This window comes from Tympanuchus pallidicinctus, unplaced genomic scaffold, assembly GCF_026119805.1.
Source record: "Tympanuchus pallidicinctus isolate F22 unplaced genomic scaffold, pur_lepc_1.0 scaffold22, whole genome shotgun sequence".
Classification (NCBI taxonomy): Eukaryota; Metazoa; Chordata; class Aves; order Galliformes; family Phasianidae; genus Tympanuchus; species Tympanuchus pallidicinctus.
In genome coordinates, this window is record NW_026294739.1 from 28,533,882 (window position 1) to 28,556,846 (window position 22,965).

The following is a 22,965-nucleotide window of genomic DNA, read 5'->3' on the forward strand; positions in this document are numbered from 1 at the left end:
GTGTGAAATACACACCATTCCCCAGAGCTTACAGGCGCAGTTACAAACGAAGCAAAGATGGCAGGAATGACATTCCCTTGCTAATTATAGTGTGTTCCCATCTGTATATTTGGTGTTATGTCACCAACTCCAGCCTGCTTTTTGCTAGCAGGAAAATACTGCTGCAGGTTGGCACAAAAGGCACTGGACCTTGAGTAATGTTATATTTACTTTGTTAATGAGGATGAAACATCAACTGTTCTATTTTAAAGGGATATTGGTTGGAAATCTGAGAACATGTTGGCTAGGGTGCTTTTTGGATCGCTCAACAGCCCACATTTAAAAAGCACTTGGGTGTGGGTAAACCAAACAGAGTGCAATCAAGGTATATAGTCCTTATTTGAGATGTGCAATTTGCTCCTTTAAGGTTTCGCCCTCCGGAGGAGCCCATGGGGCCCCTTGTCCTTGCTTGTGACTGCAATGGTGAGCCTGATGCGTGATAATAGAGGGCTGAGGTTCTTAATTAGGGCAGCAGTGGGAGCTTCCAAATCTCACATGATTAGAGACTTCTCATAACTTTCACGTTTATTATAAAGTCCAATTAGCATATTTCTTACTTTAATGTCTGTATTGCCCAGTTCAGTGTTGGAAATCCAAGAATGAGAGCACTTTGCTAAAACTTGAAAGCCATTAAATGAAAATAGACCAGAAACAAAAGTGAAAATGGATGTCCCTAATTTAATCCACCAGCTTTGCTAAAAACAATGAACCAAACATAGATGAAACAAAGAAGCACTAGAAGTGATGTCAAGTAAGCTAAAATCTGAAAAGTATCCACCTGTCTCATTGTGGCTGAGATGGAGTGAAAAGAAAATGGTTTTTGAGCCATCCCAAGGGCAGAAGCACCACAGGTGTATCTCTGAGGATGAGCACCAGATGTAGAGTCCCTCTGCCTGGTGCAGTGGAGCCATGTTGCAAGGTTCTCAATTGGGCTTTGCATGGCAGCTGTCCAGTGGTTTTAGGGTAAGCAGCTGAAACACGAAGGCCTTGGTGTCTACTGAAGTCATGGAGGATTTTGTACTGGCAGAAATAGGCTTTGGTTCCTTGTCGTGCGGGAAGCCGTTGGTGGAGCATGAACTTAACAAGTTCACAACTTAACAAGTCCTAGCCTAGCGCCTGGGCTACCAGAATAGACTTTTTTCTCGAATACCCCAAAGCACGGCATGCTTTTTTCAAATTTTTCTCTCTTTGCACCCATTAATAATGAAGGTAGTTCCAGAAAACATCTCACAGGGAAGCAACCGATGCTCCCTGTTATGAAAGCAGTATCCCACTGTCTTGGATATTAATTCCATGCCCACAGAGGACTGTAGAAGTTAAATCTTCTCTGCCTTGCATGATAATTCTCACTGCTTTCATTTTTGGGAGCTTTCTCCAAGTTTCTGAAAGGCTTAGTGCGAGCTATGGAGGCTCCATCTATTTCTTGGCCCCATAACCCGTGAACAGTTCAGCTGAGGCAAGGGGATTTGTGTATAATGATTTGGAAAAGTTGTGAGTATAAATAGAAAGGAATTTGAGATGTTTTTTTTCCCCTCAGTAATTCAACACTCAATAGCTTACCCTTCCACCTAGCACATAAGGTGCTGTACCGCAATGGTGGAAAGAATTTGTGGATCTTCAGACCAAGGAGGTTTGTAAGCCACTTTTTTCTCTGGCTTGTTCTCTTTAAAATCTGATAATACCACCTCCCATGGGGACAAGCAGAGCATGTGTGGAGGACATCACAGATTTTCACGGGATTCCTTCACCAGGAACATTTCTTTCTCTTTGTCCATAGGTGGTCAGAGCAGCCCTCTGACCATCTCTTATACACAGCATGGAAAGGGCAGAACAATGGTATAAACGTTCAGCCTGGCCTTTCCCTTATCGTTTTTCTCCTTTTTCTTCTCAGTAGCCACTGAGAACACACACTGAGTCTGCTTTGAGCTCAAACCTCAGCCCTCTTTCCCCTTCTGCATCCCACAGGAATACTGGGCATGGCACTGGGCTCAGCACTTTGCAGCTCATGCTCCATAGCAATGGCTCATTGGCATGAGGTCAGTCCCGGGCCAGGCAGCCCAAACTCAGGGCTTAGAGCTGGGCAGAGTGGTAGCAAGAGTCTTGCTCTAAGGTTTCTTTATGTGGTTGACAACTCTGCTCAGTGCAGGAGGTTGGAAATGGATGATCTTTGAGGTCCCTTCCAACCCAAGCCATTTTAGGATTCTGCAGTCTATGAGAGCATGTGTTTGTGTACTGGCATTGCTGGGAGTTTGTTGTATGGTTTCATTTTTGTGCCTCCATTTTACTGCACACCATGGGCACGAAGATTTACAAATCAGGTCCCTGGAATGGTGTTTAAAGAACCTTCAACAATTTCTGTAAAAACCTGACTAAGTATTTGTTATATTTAGAGGCAATTCTACTCATTGTCTCTTCACACAAGTAAGCTTTTCACTGACCTAGATTTTGCTATTCCATTTTCCATTTGCGATTCCACGTTACATTTGCATGGAGGCAAAGCCTTTTGTCTCCTCTTGTTCTCTTACACTTGTTTTTTATCCACCGGCCAAAAACCACACTTGCTGACCTTTGACGCAGCAACCAGCTTTGCTGGAAATGATCGTATCATGGCTTCAGACTGGAACTAAAGAGCTGTTGTAGATGATGAACCCTTGAGCTGAACAGAGCTGAAGGAGCAGCCAGCAGCAGGAGAGCATGCAAAGGGAAAAGGTTGGCGTGTTTTCCAGCAGCAGCAATTTGCAGAGAGAAAGGGAACGTGGGACAGAGTCAGAAACTGGCTTCCTTTCAGTTGAAAGGATTTGTCCTCTCTCTGGACGTATATTACAACTATCACCAAAGGCACAAAACTGCACTGCGGTTTTAATTCTGCTCTCAGTTTTAACATGTCATTAAAGAGATACCTGTATTGACAGGAAGAGTTGTAATGCTTTTGGGGAGTTGTTATTATCGTATTACATAACAAGGGTGTTTATTGCTATAGTGCCTTAGGGCCGAATTTATAAATGCTGTGGATGGATTACATGGGTGTTATGCTGTGCGTAAGCATTTTGCTCTCTTTGTGGTGAAATCCTGCACACTGGACAATGCAAACAAATTAACATTATCAGTGCAAACCTGTCTTTTAAGTGAGCTCTCCCTGCTGATGCTATTTGTCCAAAAGACTCTTACCCTAACTCTACATCTCTTGTTTCTACCGTGCTCAAAAATGTTTTTACTAGCACATGTTAACCAAAACCTCTTCCTTTTTGGATGGGAAAAAAAAAAATAAAATAAAAGAAGGCAGGCATGTTTAAAAATGCATTTGATCCGACTAGCTCGTGTATTTTTAAACACGGCTGTGTTATGTTTAACAGCGTGTTAGCATATGTCACTCTGCTTGTTCCTGCAGAGTGCTGACAGCAGTGCCCTTGTCACTCTGCAGAGCCCGCGGGAGGCAGCAGGTCCCCTCTGCACCCTCATCTGTGGGCAGTGGGAGAGTGCTGGGCATTGCATGGGGTGCCTTGTCCACGGGCTGTACACCTTCCTGCTGCTTCAGCCCATGCTGAGCAAACGCCTGAATGATTCCTGCATGTCCTGGGACTGTATCAGTGCCACCAGTAGACGTCCCTGGCATAGGCAGTGTACCAAATATCCCCCATGCCTCTCCAGCAGCTTGTCTGTGTTCTTAAATTTCACGTCCTGGCACCCCTAAGGGACAACAGAGTTTTTCTGCTCTGCACAACAGCCCCACACCAGTTCTACAGGATCTGCTCACTGGGCATTGTTGTGCTCTTTGTGGGACTAAAGCTGTCCTTTGTATTTTTAGCATTTACTTGATGGTCCTAGGGGAAAATCATACTTTTTTTTTTTTCCCCTGCTCCCAGGGCATGGCCAGACACACCACTCTGCCCATAGCTGCTCAGGGTCAAGTTGTTGCTGGCCCCAGACCATTTCATTCAGATGCTGCACAGCAGGATGGATGGAGAGGCTGTGACCAGGGAGTAGATGCTCAGCTATTTTCTCCCTGTGAGATGGGCTCCCAGCCCTTTGCTCTTGCAGATCCTGAAGGAGCCTCTCAAAAGGAGTACCAGAGCAGTGTGCTCTTCCCCTGGTGTGAGTTGGGGCACAGTTTTCCCCCCCTACTCCAGCTCAGAGAACCAGCTGTGCTGCAGAGCAGAATTAATGCAGTGGGATTCAGCCCATCCCTGACAGTAGGGCTGATTGGCATTAGGTCCTTTGATTTCTCTGGAGGCATCATAATATTTTAAACTTATTATTAATTACAAGTGTATTAATCTCTGTATAGTAAGAAAAGTATTTCAAAATGTTATAATTTAATCTCATCTGAGCCCACTGGGAAAAAAAAATTGCTTTGGATGAGCAGAACAACTTTATAGATGGTGTGTGTTATAACCAGATGGATTTTCCCCAGTTCTGTCGCTACCTAATATTAAGTGAAGATTCAGAATAACCAAGTAAACAGCTGTAAAAACTCATGTTAAAAATTTGCAGTAAATGAGAAGAGAAAAATTTCATTAGAGGCATAAGTTGTAGCAACTGGAAAGCACACAACTTATTATACTGACAGTCACCCTTGAAAAAAAAAATTTTTTTTTTTACACAAAATGTTTTCTTAAGTGGAAAAAAAAGAAAAATAAAATAACCTTTAATATTTTGAAATATAGAATTAATTATGGGAGGGAGTGATCCTGATCCCACTGAAGTCAACTGCAGCATTCTTTATGACATTACAGGATTGTGCCGCTATTAAGAAATAATAAGGAAATGAGATACTTTAAAGAGAGGGTGTTTAAAATGAACCAGCTCTGTTGGCCTCTTTTGTAAAAATACCTTAGAGCCACTTTTATCAAGTCAAAAGGTTCATTGAAAAGAGAAATTAAAAGATGCCGCTCGCAGAGCCTGGCAAAACATGAAGTTCGCAATAAATATCTCTCCAATCCAATTATAACATTCAAATCAAGGAGGAAAAAAAAAAATCAGAAATATAATGAAAGCTTTCTTTCTACTGAAAAAGTATACTTCGTGTGTCCAGACCTAAGGGAATTTCCAAGTCAGCATTATAGTTGGGAAAAAATGTAATGTAAATGAGAGTGAAATAATCAAATTTTTCTGGTGGAAATAAGTGTGGTTGTTTGATGTAATTTTGACACACAGCATAATTTCAGCATCAACACTGAAGTTTAAAGGATCAGTGTGTCTTCATGAGATTTATATACAGAAAAGCCGTTCAACGGGAAAATCTAAATCAGACTTTGGTATGCACAGTGGGCCCCCCTAAGACAGAAAGCCTTGCCTTATATTAGTCGCAAATAGGAAGATAGAGATGACCCTTTATCAGTAATTTCTAAGCATCCTTTCCACTTGAAAATCCAGCATGATTACAGTATATAAATCACAAGAAATGTGTGAATGTTTTCATGCTCACAAAATCAAACATTTGCTTTATGCCTCTAACTCCAGCTAAGCCATTTACGGATGCACACGGTTCTCTGCAGTGAGCTACACTGGGCTTGTATCACTATGTTTATTGCAGATGTCATTTTTAATATCACAGGGATATATTCTGAACAATTAAAACAGGGCATGTCTTTGGCATTTTACTCAATCTTGTAGCCTGTGTGAAATGTATTTGTAAATGTGGGTTCATTTCCAAATCGAGACAGATTCACACACCCTCATAGCCAAACCCAGCACGAGAACCAACAATTAAATGAAGCCTGAGATCCAGTCCAAAGGAGGCATATACTCAATTTAATTTTTAAATAGCTTAATTAATAGTTTCAGTTCAAGCAAAGAAGTGAAAATTGGTCGAACTATGTAAACATCAGTTAGAAAAACACAATGTCCAGCCAAAGCAGCGTAGAAATTCTTTTAAGAAGAATGGTCTTTAAATTTAATTTAAACCTGGTTTTCTACCACTGGTAAAAGCCCCGTTCAGACAAGGCTCGAGCCACAAAGAATTACCAAGGTATGCTGAGAGTTTATTTAGTCTTTTCTTGTTCCGAGGCTGTGTTTCGCTCTGCAGTCATCATTTTCTCCCTGCTGTCAGCGTGTTGTTACCTTTTGGCAGCTTGGAATTCACTGAGAGCCTCCGTGTGTTTTGAAGCTGAGTTTAATTGCCAATGGGAGCTGTACGAACGCTACAAAACACTGCTCACAAATATTTACCAGAATTTTGAAATGGATTGGGATAGACTCCGCTATTGCGCTTCTCGTGTTTGCTTTCTGCAAACATTCAGGTTCAAGTTCTTATTGACATGGCTGTGGTGGATGGCAACACTTACATAAGTCCCAAGGCCAGGAGCATGCTTTGGTGCCGGAGCAATCTGGGAAGAGAAACAGCACCACGTGTCTTACCCAGCCAGGAAGTGCTCACAAGCGGCCCTCATATAATAAGAAGGGAACAACCTCTGATTTGGTGCTAGTTCCTGAATTCCAGGGGGACAAAGTGCCAAAATACAGGAAACGTGTCTCTCTATTCCAGAGAAAGGGCATTTTTTAACCCAATAATTTTAGCAAGATCTTAGCCTCCAAGATCATAATGTTTTGGTTAAAACAGCTGAAGGTTTTCCTCTTTGTTTCTTGTTTTGCTTTAATCTGATTACATTTATAAAATGATAGAAGAATGAAGAGAAACTGTAGGTAATGAATATCAAGATTGGCTAAAGGTTGGTGTTAGCCTAAATTGCTTTAGGAAACTGACATCCACCCCATCAGCAGTTCTTACTGCTACGGCAAACTTCATGAGCTTGAGCCTATATCTAGAGCTAGCTAGCTAAGGTAATTATTAAGAGAGTTGGAGGCTGATTTTCAACAAGATTTAAGGAACCGAGTCCTAGTGCGGTAAGGGAATTTGGGCAGTCCTTGTGGTGCATTGATGTATATTGATTGTGATAAAACCCTGATGGCCATGGAAGTCAAAGGTCCAACTGCATCAGAGCTAGGATTTCTCTTTATATCCTCCTCGTGCCCACAGGTATAGCTATTTTTGGCTTTTAGTTGTGTTAACGTGTGCAGCAGAGATGCAAAAACAGTGGGAGATGACACCTTTTCATGCAAAACATCCAACCATTGGGGCTGCAGAGTGGCCCAGATGAACTGGCATTCTCCAGCTTCTTCCTAAAGTTAAGCACGCTTGAAGGGCTTTGCTAGGCAAAAGGAAGATGTAGAGAGGATTTTATAAATGGCAGTTGGGCAATTAATGTTAACCATCAATATCGGAATAGCTTAGATGGCATGATTAACTAGTAAGAGTTTTGAGCTGGCTGGTAATTTTAGATTAAATAGCCAGGCAGCCAGTGACTTGAATATTGATGAATATCCTGTGTTTTATTAATATGCATTCTCTATAAATTAGAGGCTTAGTACACAAAGAAGAAATCTAATGCTCTTGCTATTTTTCATTGCCACAGGTAGAGCTGAATAATTCATAGCAATTAATTTATTTCACTGATTTAGCCTTTTTGTGTGCATGTTGGGGGGGGGGGGAGCATAAGTAGTCTGCAGGTAATTTTTTTCACATTTATTTATTATAAATAACTCACCAAACACATTTGAAGACTAGCTCTTAGTTACAGTGATTTTTTTTTTTAATTAAATTGAAGAATATGGGAGAAACTTGGGCAGAACTGCAAGCAATCCAGCAGTCATTACAAGAAACCAAGTGAATTTTAAATTGCAAAAAAAGCACAACTAATTGCAAATTAATTGACTGAGTGATGTAATTGATTGGTGCAATACCAGTTGTGTTGCATGTTTCTGCTCCTTATTTAATTGATTGTAATTCTTTAGGACCAAGATTTTCTAATAACTTTGTTTGTGTGCAGAATTTGCTATCTGTAACAAGTCACTAATGCATTTTAAATGGGGTGGATGGAAAGTTGCTCTTTTTGAAACCATGGGAAGATTTGCCGTTGACTCTGGAAGATACAGGATTTAACCTCCTAATGAAAACATTCCAGAAAATCCCTCTTGTGCAAATAGAGCTATAACACATCCAACCCAAATTACATTTGGTATTTAAGCAACTCTTCACAGTACCCGAATGCAGTTTTTTATTTCTTACCTTTCTTAGGTGGGGAGATGGTGCAACTCTAACTCTGAGATGCAATTCAGTGTGGCTGCATCCACGTCTCAGTGTCACACGGTCACACACAAAACTGGTAATATCCAGAAACACACGAGGAGGAGGCTGTATGACTGCTGCCTCTCCCTTTTTGCTTGTTCTTGCAACATACTGCACAGCAGTAAGAGTTGCATAGCGCGCAATAAATCACTGCTTCATTATGCTCTTGTAGGCTTGTTTAGGGCACCTACTTCAGTACCAGCTCCAGAGGATTTTCTGTTCTTCACAGAAATTCGTCTCAGATACAGACTTCTGTTTTGATTTGCTGAGGGAAAAGAGAATCTCTATGTCTTATTTTTAAAATGATTTCCTAGTGCATGTGGCAATTCACATTACAGAACTTACTAAGAAAATAATTTGTGTCGGGAGATGATTTTAATTTGTAGGTGGATGATTTTGTTGAGAGGAGGCGAGAGGTTAAAGAAGGGTTTTGTGACTTGTCATTAGCAAACGAAGCATTCCTTCACTCCTTTCTTCTTTCTCTTCTTGCCACCCTGCCTTTTTCCTTTCCTTCCCTTCTTTCTTTCTTCCATACACGGGAGCTGTCAAGCCATTACCTAACCAGGTTTTGTTGAATTGTTTTCAGCTGTAGAAGAAGCCTGTGTACCTCCAACAAAAAATAGTGTGAGGTCCTTGTTCACTTCATAAGCTGATAGCCAGCCCCAGCCTACGCTTGGGCAGGAAGACACCAAGCTGATAGAACAAGAATTTTTGGCATTTGGATTTGATTAAAGCAGACAAATGCTCTTAAGGAAATACATGTTCATTAGTTGTCCTAACTTAGTAACAAGGAGCAGTATTCAGCTTTGCTGATTTTGATAAAACAGTGTTTATTTATTGAAACATCCCAGACTGCACCTGCAGTGCGTTTGAATGGATGGAGTGGCAGCGTAAGAAATCAGGTATGTTCACTGCAGTGAGGTTGGGTTTTGCTGCAGTGTGACAAGGTGATTTAGGATCCGATCCAAACTCCTTGGAAATCAATGGAAATGTTACCCTTGACTTTAGTGGGCTTTGATAACGGTTCCAGTTGTGGCAATAATTATTTTAATAGGGGGAGAATAATTTTCTGGCTTAAAAGATTCAACGTTTTGAATTGATAGTCTTGTTTGGGCAAGCTTTATATCTTGACTTTATCTGAATGTTTCTGCATTGCCTTGCTCAGGTCAGCAGTCCCATGAAATGCAGATTTCTGTTTTGTGACCTTACTGAAATTTTGTAGATTATCCTGATGTGAAATTTGAAATCATTTTAAATTTACTCAAAACGTGGGATGTCTTCATAGCCTGAATGAAACACAAAAGTCTGTTTTGTGTAATCCGGGGTTTCATTTTGCATACTTCATTGTATCTCAGAAGCCTGGATGTACTTAAAGTGTTCTTAAACACTTATAAAGGTCCTAGGAATAGGAGATGTGCTGAGATACCGGAAAAGACTTTTTCCAGCACCCACTGCAACTTGAGCCCCCCATAAACATTTAGGACTCAGCGAGAATTGTACCCAACTCTATTTGATGGTGGTACAGTAGTGACCTTCTACATTGATTAAAGAAGTCACATTGATTGTCTTTGAAGGGAGCCACATCCACCTTTCTTCTGCCAAAAAGGAGGTGGCTGCAATGTGAAGCCTCAAGAGTGGGGCATTGCTCCTCCAAGTACATGGAAGACATCCAAGGGGAACTGGATAATGCGGATAATGGGATAGGGTTTCTTCCCTCCTCTCCCTCAAATACCATACAGCTAGATTTTAGCTGTCCAGAATTGAGCCTTAGAAGACTTTGATAGCAAATTAAAAGCTGATAAAGCTAAGGAAATGAGCTCTTTTTATAGGTTGCATAGGATGTTCAGCAGTTGAGAGTGTTGAAAAGGGCTGGCAATTTTGGTTCTGTAGGGAATTTGAATGATGATGGGGAACAGCTGATGCTGTGTAGACCGGCATGAGCAACCCAGTGGAAGGGATGGTGTGGTGAGGAAAAGAACTTTATCCCTCTGGAAAATCCACCTCTAGTGGTTTTCCATGCTGTCACTTTGGGGTGCCTTGTTTAAGAGAGGTTAATAATACCCAGTTTTCCAAAGATCACAATATCTTAACAATATCTGGCATCTTTAAGGCTCCTTTGGTTGGCACTGAGAAATACTGGCATCCAGAACTGTCACTTCTGAAAATCTGGGCCACTGAACCTGATATGAACTATCAGAAACCAAAGATGAAGGAGCATTTATGTTGGTGAATGTGTAGTAGCTTGAAAACTACAAATCAAAATAATTCACCCTTTTATGTGTAAGTCTCTTTATCTTTGATACACGAATTGAAAAGCTGTCTAGTTTCCTTGTAGTTTCCATAAGTAAACTGCGTGCAACCCACTACAATGCTATTTAAGCATTATTTAAAGTGCAGACTTGTTAAGGTCAAGAAAGCTCATCTGTATGCTAAAACGGAACCGACTGAACCTTACACCTAAAACCAGCCAACAAGAAGGTCTCAAGTTCCACCATTCCCTTCTGACAAGGGAACAGCATGACAAATGGTGAAGCACCACAAGATCAAAGTGCTTTTTCAGGGAGAACAGTAAATTCAGAGACAGAAAGACACTAAGTCCTGGTGCAGGTGTCTGCTGTTGGAAAGCAGTCTTCCTCAAACAGGACACTTCCAGCCCATTGCAAAGGGATGAGGCAGAACTGCAAGCTGGGAATAATAGCACCGGAACTTTTCAGTTCTGAATGGTGAAAAGAAACTTTTCCATGCACATGGAAGGACAATGTCATATGTTTTGCTCATATGCTAGAATTACTTGCCCCTGTCTGAAGCTATCCTGCCTTTCTGAAGGATTATGCCCCTAAATAGCCACTTTAGAGAGGCTATTCTGCATGATGATAACAGAGCAGAGGATGGATGATTTGTTAATCACTAGCTAAGGTTATTTGTGAGAAACTAGGAAACAATAGCTTCATAAATCATTTGTCTTATTAAATGTAGTTCTTCCCATGTAATTTGGTCATCATTGGGCAAGCTGTGTTTCAGTACTCTTAAGTAGAGAATCAAATGATGTTAGCTGAAGCTTGTGGAATTGTTGAAGGTATAATAGTAATAAATAGCAGAGTATTAAGAAAAAAAACAACAAACTAAAGCAAAAACCTGGTTATTTTTCAGCTTTTTTTTTTTCTTTCTTTCTTTCTTAGGGTTTTTTTTCCCCTACATATTTTTAATCTATTTAAGGTCATTGACAGTAGCTTTGCTTCTCTTGCCTTCTTCAGCTACTATGCTGCTATTTTTGTTTGGAGCAATAGAGTGGTTTTACAATAGTTCTCTGGTTGTCTCCAATTTCTGGGGGACACTGCTTCACCTTCAGAGCATTTCTGGAGCACGATGAGATCCACTAGGGAGCTCTCTCCAAAGGCAAATCAGAACTTGGTGGGACATTCAGCTCTGATCCCAAGGGTGAGCCACGCTACCGTGAAGTTCTCTGGGGTGTATGTAACACTGCTTTGCAAGAGAAGTGCTGTCAACCCACTGTGAGCGCCCATGCCACCCTGGAGTGGAGCTTGTTCTACAAAGAGGATCAAATGCTTTATGTGATGCCTTTTTTGTTGGTGTCTGGCAGTTCTTGCTACTGCTATTACTCCTTCTTCCACCAAGTCTTCTGGCTCATTATCCTTTCTGCTCATTAACTGTTCCATCTTCTGTAGCTGTTCCTTCTTGTTGCTCTCCTTATTTTTTTCTACTTTTATCACGTTTTGTGATCCCTTTTCCAATTTCCAACCTTAGTCTCCCAGAAGACCTGGAGTGGTGACGTCTGGACTGAGAAGAGATCACACTGCTTATAAATCTGCACCATGAGGAGGCCAAAAGTTTCTTCAGCAGCAGGAGGTAAGCCAGGACTGCTGGCGGGTATGAGGACCAGAGAGCAATGTTCCATACATTCAAGAAGAAGAAAGTGGTGCTTTTGAGGAATAGACTTTGAATCAGCATCACAGTCCTCCAGAGAAAGCCCAAAGAGCTCTTCAGGTGGGAGCACACCACCCAGCCAGCTGCTTGTTGGGTTTAGCCCTTGGACGTCTGGGGTCTGCACACCAGAGACTGAGAACTCTCGACTTATCCTAAATTTCCTTTTTGTGGACTTCTGATGTGACAGGAATGGCACCAAAAATTCAATGTACCTGCTTTGCCATAACTTTTCCATACTGCTGACTTTCCCAGGACTACATTCCGTTCAAATTACGGGAACTTAATTACGTGAGGCTTAATTTCAGTTGCTTGGCCAGCTTTAAAAATATATATTCAAATTTGGACCTCGGGGGCAGAATCTGGGGAGCCTCTTTGTCCTTTTGCTTTGTGTTAACGTAAGTGAAGAAACTATGCCTGTGAATCTCTGCTTTATTACACCTATTCCAAGTCAGTCTCACTTCTGCTGAGACTTCCCAGACTTTCAGCAATGCAAGAGGGGGCGTGAAATACCCCTAATATTATAGTCTATGCTTCTGAAACAGTCAAACAAAAGATATTTGTCTCCTGCTTACATGTTTTCTTGTAAATAAAACACATTGAGACCAGATACAGTGTTACACTGATTTTACACCAGAAAAAAAAAAAACATGTATTGTCATTTTACATAGAAATGCTGTGTTGTCTGTATGTATGTTGAGTAAATGTTAAAGTGTTTAATTGCAATGTAAAAGATTGAAGAGGGAGAACTGAAGGAGGGGCATGGAAGAGAGAGAAGGTAAAAGGACACTGAAGAGGAATGGTGGAATTGGAGGCTAGTATTGTCAGAGCATTACTGGAGAATTCCTATGATTGGGACTTATTACCTTCCTCACATTCCTTTCATTATCTGCTGCTCGAGTGATCAGTAATGAAGGGCCTCCCAGTCTCATTGCTCACTCCCTCTAGAAGCTTTTGCATCGTTTGCTCCCCTCCCCAAGATCTCTTTTCTTAAGTTCTAAGAAATTAAGGCGCTAAGATTTCACTTTTCTGCTGTAGTTGATGTGTTCTTCTGGTATATCTGTGTTGTTACTTTGATAGCAAGGGCCCCACAGCACTTTGTGTTACACTTCCATCTATCACATTGTGATGATCAAGAATACATTGCAGCTGATGCGCAAACACTGATGTATATCTGGAGTTGGGCACCCACCTCCAACTCAGCAGATTAAAAACAAGGCAACAAGGAAGATGTGTTTTGTTTGTGGGGTTTGTTCGTTTGTTTGTTTAAAGCTTCCAATCAACTAGTGGGTTATCCTCAATGCAGTGGCAGCATGCCCCTTTCTTCTACTGCATGGCAGTGCTACAGCATGCAGAACAGATAAATAACAAGACTGCACTTCTGTTTTTAGGGAGTGACCTTGCCTAGCTGGTGTGGCCATGCAGGAGAGGGCTCCTTGCAGGGGGCTGCTGCTGTATCTTCAAGGGCTGAGGGTTGAGTTCCTTCTGCAGAAGTGAAGAGAGGAAATGACCTTCACCCAGCTGAGCACGGAACAACAGGAAACCCTTGTGGTTTGAAGCTCTGTCCGCTTCCCACCCCCTAGAATCTGGCACTCAGGGGTGGTTTGATGGGCTGTCAGGGTTTAGCTGCTCTACATATATTAACAAAGTATGTTGATGATTCATAGCAAAGTGGTGTGTGCTGATTTAAGTGATGGGCTAGCCATTCTGTAATGGATTTGAGAATTCCCAATCAGATTGTACTTAGTTTTATCAAGCAGGAAGCTGGCAGGCTGTGTTTTAATCAACTGATAGCAGCACTTGGCAACTGGCATCCCACTAGTGAACTGGTGAGCTTTAGAATACTTCCCAAAGACCAGCTCGTGGAACTGCAGGCAGCAGCATCCCCTCAGATCTCCCAGGTTTACCTCCGTGTTGTTCTATTGAGCCAGTTTCTTCCCCGGAAAAAACTTCCAGCTGGAAGCACAGAGCGATGCGGCACATACAGATCCTTTGCTGCTCTTTTGCCAGTGTTGGAGGGGGGGATGAAATGAGGCAGAAGACATTTGTTCAATCTTCTAGGAACATATGTCAAAACAACCTCCTGGATATAGCATGAAATCCCAGAACTGTGCAAATTCAAAGATGTGATGTTGGCATAAGTTTGTGAGCACTCACGCTCTGTAAGTGAGATCAGTCTGGCATGGCGCTGCACCAGGTGGGACATGGCCTTTTCCCCTTTGAGCCAGGCTGCTTTGTGGCCTGTTATCCCACTTCATCTCCTGAGCAGCATCTTGTATTCTCACCTATACCAGCAGGCATGCAGAATGTTTTCCTTTCAGGATGAAGCACAGCAGCCTCCTTATTGCTTCTGAACAGCCCCAGCTGAGCATCCTTGCAGTGCAAACTCTCAGGTGCCATAGCTACCTTAAATAATTTCCTGCTCAGGGTTTATATGCTACCACAATTATTGAGCTATGCAGCCATCTACACCCACGTAGCTGTATTTGAGCACAGAGTCAAACCTGGGGAGCGGGTTTGTTGTGCCTAGCTCCTATGTAGTAGTTACTGTGCTTAGCAACCCACCTCCAATATAAATATATCTGCTACTCTCAAGAGCAGGCTTTGAAAAGTACCAGAAGGGATCACTCCCCCATAAGGATTTATTTCAGCATTGCAGAGCAGTGAGGACTTGGAAGGAGAAATCCTGCTCCCAGTTATCTTTCGATTCAGAGAGGTCAAGATTTCACTGAAGGCTGATGGAGCTCAGGTGAAGCTTTCTGTGATAGATGATGAGCCTCTTTAAAGATCATAGAAATATAGAATCATTGAATCATTTGAGTTGGAAGGGACCACTAAAGGTCATCTAGTCTTACTCCCCTGCAATGAATGGGGAAAAAAAGTTGATCCTTTGGGATCTGATCTTGAGTTTTGCTGCCATACAGGGAGCCAACAATGCGGGTTTTGTGAAGGGGTTCCATAGCACCTCCAAACCAACCAAGGGTTGCTCCAGGCAAAAACTCAGTAGGCTGCTAGTCAACAGTATCATCCTCCATGTTCAACACTGACCAGGTGCTGGTGGCTCTCAGAAGGGAATAGTGATTGCAAGGATACAAAATTGCCATACTGACAAAAAGCAGTATAAGTGAAAGTGAGTACCAGAGAGAGGTGATTCACTGGGAAATTAATCCTGTGTGAGGGAGGTGGTGTAAACGTAGGGACTGGATGAGTGGAAGATGCAATGAACATTATTAATCAAGTCTGTAATCTAGGAGGAAATTTTAACTTCTGCCTTTGTTATGATCTGCTATCCACTACGTGAAAATCAGAGAAACCAAAAAAAGGTCCATATCTGCAGTGTCACTCCACCTGGGCGCTTCACCAGACAATGGTGCAAAAACTGATGTTAAGGTTTCCAGTGCTGAAGTCACCAAACAGACACGTGAGAGCAAAGCTGCAAAAAGTCATAGGTTTTCCCTCCTTGGATTGGAGATCATGTGAAATCACAGAATTTCCACAAGATTGTATGTGTAGCAGTCATATTAAAGTGTTTTACAGATTAAAATAAAAGTCCCTTGAAGACATAATGATTTAATTTTAAAGCAAGGTAGTTAATTCATCTTAATATGTGGAAGAAAACCCCCCAGTTAAGAGCCTATTCTTGATTTTCCCACCTATGTTTTGTGAATTTATGTTCATTTATTGCACTATTTGCTTGCTTTTACAAAATCCCCACCACACAATCATTTAATTTCTGAGAGTGTCTCCAGGGGCAGGAGGCCACACTAGAGTATCTTGCATTGTGTGTCATTCAGGCAATGTCTCCTGAATCATAAAAACAATAGAAAGGGAATGGTACTTGAAGAGCAGATTCACCCTCCTTTTCCCTTTTCTGAGGTGTTTTTCTGAACACATGCTAGCACACAAACTTGTCAGCAACTTGCTTAAACACCAGTTTCAGGGCAGCAAAGATAAATTGCATAAATCTCAATCTGCATCCCTGTCCCTCCAATGGGGTCCTTTGAATTAGAAGAGGTTTTCAGGGGGACGATCCTGTCGCTTTTGATATTATTTTCAAGTTTGAATCTAATGCTAGAACATCAATCCCAGCTCATCCAATTGACCACAAAGACCATAATCAATTTGATTTTATATGGTAAATCCATTCCAGATTACCACTTCAACTGCATATTTCTGCATGCAGGAAGTCTGCACTAAACTATCTGGCCTGATTAATACCTGGTTATGGGGTGCAATTGCAACATAACTGCGTGACAGGAAAATAATCCTTTTTAAAAAAAAAGAAGCACTGAGGGTGTCAGAAGAGAAGGAAAATATCAGGACTGAAGCAGCTCTCACAATTTCTCATTTCCATTTATTTAAAAAAAAAAAAAAAAAAAAAGTAATTGAGACTTAAAAGAGAAAGAAAGAAAAGCCCTCCATGACTTTAAGTGTAAAATCCATTTTAGTAGCAGGAAGCTGTTATATGGTTAGAGCAGTTATTTTTATTGTCTGTCTGGGTATAGTTTTTAACTGCAGGCACAGGATAAATCAATAGTGTCATAAAGCTACTCTCACCCGGTGCCCTTTCTAAAGGGACATTGTTCGGTGGCTGTGCTGGATGTGACACAGGCTGCTGCTTTGATGCACAGAATTACGCGGCTGTGTGCTAAGGGGAGCTCGGAGTGCAGCGCATCTTTAGTGGCATCTCCTCATCCTTGTGTTCCGAGAGCTACCAGATTAAAAGCAAAACAAAGCATTCACAGAAACACACGCACACAAAAACTACAGAAGTACTTCATCAGAAGAGGCTGGGTGGGCTATTCTGGCTGTTCTCTTGCGAAAGATACTCTCAATGAATTTGTCCATTCATAAATCTTCTAAATTTCCAAGATGATCCAAGAAGAGAAAGCTTGCAGTGATTCCCAGTGTCGTCCCTACAGCTTAAACCTGAGCATAGTCTGCTTCATCCCACAGCAGGGATGGACGTCGCAGGACCTGACTGTAGGAAGCTGGAGCTAGATAAATCCAGCTTGGATGTGTGCCTTTTTAATAGCAAGAGTAGTTAGCGGCTGGAACAGTTGGCTTAGGAATGTGGCAAATTTAGCATTACTTTCAGTCTCTAAATCAAGAGCAAGTGTCTTTCCAAAGATATGCAATAGCTTCAGCAGAAGTTATGGCTTTGATGCTGAAATGAGTGGGTGAAGTTCTTCAGCTGTGTTGCATAGGAAACAAAACCAGATGATGGCGATGGTCCTTTTCAGCTACTCTAATCCATTAAATCCTAGTTGGGGGCCCATTGCACGCTGGGGTTTAAAGCAGTCTGTTGGCTTTTCTGGATGGTTTCTGTGGGCGATACACATTCCAGAGCTGGAGCTGACAAACTCCATCTAAATGCGTATCCGGAATTGACACACTTCATAATTTACAGCTCTTTAATCATTGCCTCTGAATGCCACTCCAGAGCCATTCCCCTGCAGCTGAGCTCACTTTGTATCTCCTGTGCAGTGTAAGTGCTTGCTGGCAGGGATGCACCAGGGGCTGATCCCAGCTGAAACCCACACCCCAGAACAGCCACCAGTGACCTGGGCGGTGGAGAGGTAAACCCTACCAGATCAAATTCTTAAGTAATTTACTGTCAGCAAGGAACGCTGTCGAGGAAATTAATCACTCCTCTCCTTGCTTTTGCATCGCAACTTCCCCAGGTTGCACTTGTGACAAAGGCATGAAAGCTGTTCTTGTGCTGCAAGTGGGAGGTGCAGACAGCGACAATCTGTGCCCTGTCTGTGGAATCGATGCCGAGACAGCTCTATTTTCACATCCAATCACACGCCGATTGGTATTACCTTGGGATTTGTTTGGGGGACGGCTATTGAGAAGTGGAATTGGAGTTGGGATTTAGTGAGATTAAAGGAAACAACAGAAAAGTAATGCAAGTGTTTCCTGAAGGTAGCACAGCTTGTAAGTCTGCTCGGTGAGTGTGGGAGCCATTGATGGCAAATAAGATTTATCCCAGTAACCTAATCTTTGTTTCCCTTCTCTCTGCAAAATGCTTAGTGCTGGATTTTGATGTCTATAAATACTGATCTGGGTTTCCCTTCCTTTCTTCCCTGGGAACCCCAGTACTCGGGAACCAGAGCAGCAAATGTCAAGGAACCAAAGACACCCTCATGGCTATGTGAGAAACAGCATAGAGAAAAGCCCACAAACACTTCCCAGATTGCCAAACTTTTTTGTAAATAGCCGGTGGCTGCCTGAATAGCAGCAAGCAGCGACAATAATAATAAATTACAGTAAATACCATGCTGCCAGAAGTGACAGCAAACCAAACCCACTGCTGTTCAGAAGTGAATTGGAGAAAATATTTCTTAATCTCTTTTTGTGTTATTCAGTCAGCCGTGATGATTTATAGTACTCCAAAGAAGTTACTGTACAGAGTTGTTTCTTAATCATCCGTCGTAGCATCTTGCTATTATCTGCATGTGTCTGTGCTTCGGCAGAGGCTCCAGTGTGGTTCAATGCAGTTGTTTTTCTGGGGAAAAAACTGCTGATATGAGGTCTGAGATGGGAAAGCTGTGCTGATCCATTGCTGAACAGTGCTGTGTGTGGACGTGTTGCTCAGGAGATGTGTAGTTTGGGTTATTGGCTATGTGAGGCATTGGCAGAGGCTGCCCTGGGAGGTGCTGGAGTCACCATCTCTGGAGGTTTGAAGAAGAGTGTAGATGTAGCAAAGAGGGACTTGATTAGTGGGCACAGTGGGAGTGGCTTGATGGATGGACTGGATGATCTTAGTGCTCTTTTCCAACCTTAGCAGTTCTATGCCTCTGCGATTCTATGAATAGACCATGTTCAGTACGGCCGGGGCTCTGGGAGTTTGGTTTTGGATTGGTGTGCATCAGGAGGATGTAGGGAATGTCTGTGGGCATGCTTATGGTCAGCATAAGAAAATAAAATGGTGGGGGATAAATGAGGCTGGGAACACAGTATCGGTTGTGGCTGTCTTTGTCAACTTATTACCAAGATTTATACGTGACGCAGTGAGGACTGCTCAGTGACACATTTTAATTTAATTAAATTTCCTGTTGGATTGATGTCTGATCAATCAATAATGTTAATGTTTTTGCAATTTAGAGATTAAAGCTTGGATGAGCGGATATTGAGATACTCTCACATCCAGCTGCCTGGGAATATCTTCTTCTGCTTCCATTTCTTTGGGTTGGGATGCACCCTGGGGTTCAGGCCAGCCCTGGAAATTTTGCTACCTCCTGGCAGTTTTTGAGGAATGGGGAATTGCTGGAGTCATTCTCTCTTTTGCTCTGCTCTTCTTGTTCTGCAAAGCAGCAGTGCAGAGGCTGCAGCTTTGGAATCTAATGGCTACCAAGGTGTTCCTGCCTATGTTCCAGATGCCATTCACAGGTCCACATTCCCAACAGAGCTCCCTGCAGCAACGAGTTAGCTGCCTTCCAGGCAGAATCCAAGTCCAGAACTGAGCCCGAGCTACTCAAAGCTCTTTGCCTGCCCAGATTTCTTACGGATGAGCTAATTGCACTCCACCCTCTTTAGGCTCTGAAGATAAAGAGATGCTGCAGCATGTCCACAGAACGGCTTTTTTCTCTCACTTCGTTCTCTGCCTCAAATATTTTAGTAGTGAGGTCAGGAGAGGTTCTAATGTCTACAGGGCAGTTATTCTGCACTGACTTTTGCATGAGGCAGTGGGGTCTTACACAGCCCTTTAAAGACTTATGACTCAAGTAACTCAAGTAAAAAAAAACAAAAAAAATCTACATTTTTAAACTTGTAAAAGTGTGAACCCAAATTTCATTTGAGTTGCAGCCGTGAGCATTGTCTCAAAAAGTCAAGCTCATTTGTCAGCTCCTAGCACAGCTGAAGCTCAGGCTGGAAGCAGTCTGAGGTTTGCAGGCTCAGCTGTCCTGCTTATAGTGCCCAAGTCTGCCAGAGCTGACAGGGTGCTACACAGGTGCTTGTATGCTGGTCATATTCAGAGGAACCTTAAAAGGGCCAATTTCATACCCAATTTCAATACTGTACTGTACTCCAGAAAATCTGTACTCTTTACCCATAAAGGAAAAAGACATTTCACCTAGAAATGTACCAAAAGTTAGGCAGGCTGTAGGAAGCAATGCCACTGATTTGGGTGGAATGGCCACTTGCACTGCAAGAATCTCACTTCTGTCTCTGTTGTGAGCACAGGAAGGTTTGACAAGTGAGCTCTCCTGAGCACTGCCTTTGGGAGAGATGTGGTACTGGAGGCCTGGGGATGTGCAGGTGGGTGTGTGGGAGTGTGTGTCTGCACACAGGGCAGAGGAGGGTGTTTATGCTTTGGAACAGACCGAGGGAAGTGAACTACAGCTGAACTAACTTATTAGGTGGAAGCTGTGATATGTAATGCTTTCAAGGCCAGCCTCCATATGTGGGAATGCTGTACCCAACTAAGATTTTTTTCTCTTGTCCTTCCTCTTCCTTCCTTCCTTTCTTCTTCTTCCTTTCTTCCTTTCTTCCCCTTCCTTTCTTCCCCTTTTCCTTCCTTTTTTTTGTCCTCCCCTCCCCTCCCCTCCCCCACCTTGCCCACTGGGCATGCAAGTTTCAGCCCTGGCCAGTTTGCTATTTGGAGGTTTTAACATGTAAGGAAGGTGGAAGTGCATGGCAAGGACACACTTTCAGTCCCATGACCACAGTTCCTGCGCTGAAGTCAGTGCAGACAGCATCTACAGACTTCTTTTTGGAGTTCATTTTACCTTGAAGACTAAATTCTTATCGGAAAATAATTTATTATCTGAGAGGACTGTCACTTACAAGCTAGTAAAAGAACTTCAGCTGCACTTTTACTGCCTTCCGCATCAAACATCCATGCTGAGGGTGGGAATTTTCTTGTCAATTGTGATACAGCACCATCTATAACACAACCATGTGGGTTTCTTTCATTCACCTGGTTTCCAGGCAGCAAGTTAGAATCCAGATTGTTTGTATTATACCACAACTTACCAACTCTATATCAAGCCACAGTGTGTGGGGGGCAATGCATCAAAACCCAGCAGCCACCAGGAGCCAAAGCATTGAGTTGGTGTTACACAAAGGGCACAGCAGGTCAAGCCTTCTGCAGTAACCTATCAGATGTGAAGGAAAATCACGTGCTCTTACCCTTTGCATTCTGGAGCTGCCCATTGTGCCGTGGAAGTCATTTCATTTGTGTTTTTGCGCTCAAAAATGAACTTGTGAAGAGCTGCATGCCCTCCCATCCCCATGTTGTAACTCCCAGCTCCGTGCTGAGCTGTGTTTTGCTTGTTATGCCTTCAAAATCCAGAAAAGATGAAAGTGAAAATGGATCAGTAGGGAAAGCCCCAGCACAGTAATCTGCAGGTTCTGCTAAGAAATGCTCAAAAGAGCCAAACTTGGACGGGTGGGTTGGAACAGGGACCTAAAACTGTGATCTAGATGATGGAATGGCTCAGAAAGAAATGGTCCTGTTTCTGCACACGTGCAAGATGTCTGGGATTCCTAAGTGGAAGGGGAATAGAGAAAAGTAGAGAATGGGTTATTCTTTCAATGTATATTTTTAATTATGGCCCATATATCATTCAGAGCATTGCCTTGAGCAAAGAAAGATAAAACAGCAGAAGCAATAGCAAGGTTTTCACACATGTAGCCAGTCTCAAAATCAATGAAAGGGAGGTATCTAAATACTTTTAAAAACCTGACCACTAATTCCCCAAGGGCCCTTTGGATATCACAACCTTAAATCCTTGCGGACATCTCCTGATGCCCACATGTACCCAGGGCAGCGTTCAATTATCAGAGGAGGGGCCGAAGAAAGGTTCTTGTTAAGGGTGGCCGACTTAAAGCTGTGAGCTCTCATTGCTCCTCATCTCTTTGGTCACTCAGCTCCTTGCCAGCAGCTAATGAGAGGAATTTGGTGACTATCCACCAATGCATTTTGGTAAGACAGGAGGAACAAAGGGCTTTTTTTCTTTTTCTTTTTTTTGCATGCAATTAGAATCAATAAATATTCAGGCAAATTAAAAACCACTTTCCACTGAGGATGAGGGTATCCACGCAGATGAGGGCTCTCCCCTGGACTCTCCCTGCTCTGCCAGCCCCATGGCTTGAGCTGCACAAAAGAGGAGCTATCCCAAGGTGAGGGTACACGCGTGGCTTGCTTAGCCAAGGTGACTCCTTTCATCTGTTACATATCACAGGGTTATAAATAACATAGCATCCTGCGTCTGATCAGGCCTGGGAGGCTGGCAGCCCCCTCCCTCCTTCGGGATGCTGGAACAATCACCATCCAGCAAGCACTTTGGTGTGTGCTGCAGAGATGGGCTTGTGCTCCGCTCCCCTTTAATTAGAGTTTATTGGCAAAGCAGCCCCATTTCTCTGCTCCCAGAAAATCGAGGCTGTCAAGGCCTAATTCCTGGGGCCGATCAGGTATGAGCTATGTTTACCAAGTCCCTTCAGGATTAGCTGGTTGCTATCAAATTGGAGGAGCGTATTTCTATCAATGAAAACCGCTATGACAAGGTCTGTCCCCTGAGACAAACTGCCTATTCCGGGGAGGCTTTAAATAGGAGCAATAATGGTAGTGAGCAGCACTGAGTTGAATAATTAGATTGTTCTTCATAAATCCTCGAGCGAGGACTTCCAAGCAGGTCCATTATGTGTGTCGTATGTTAGCACTGAGCTTTATGTGGTATGGACACTGCTCGGCATGGGGCGGTGGTGACGGGTGAGTAAATCAGCAGCCAGGGACTGCGAGACAGCTCCTTCCCTCCTGGCTTTCCCCATGGAGATCATCTGCCCAGAAATACAAACACCCATCCTATTTGTTTTATTACTCAAAGAGTTTTCAAGAGGACTATCTAGAG

General features: G+C 42.7%; 1 protein-coding gene across 3 annotated transcripts in view; it reads left to right on the forward strand.

The window, feature by feature from the left end:
• The window catches only part of MAF (MAF bZIP transcription factor), a 157,908-nt gene that overhangs the window by 42,250 nt on the left and 92,693 nt on the right, over positions 1-22,965 (forward strand). For 2 of the 3 annotated variants that reach the window (XR_008207636.1, XM_052686453.1), the window contains one exon: positions 11,930-13,361. The exons of the other annotated variant lie outside the window; for it this stretch is intronic. The gene's annotated coding sequence lies outside the window, so the exon portion shown is untranslated. Of the gene's footprint in view, positions 1-11,929; positions 13,362-22,965 lie in introns of those variants that run through there. 3 annotated transcript variants of the gene reach the window in all.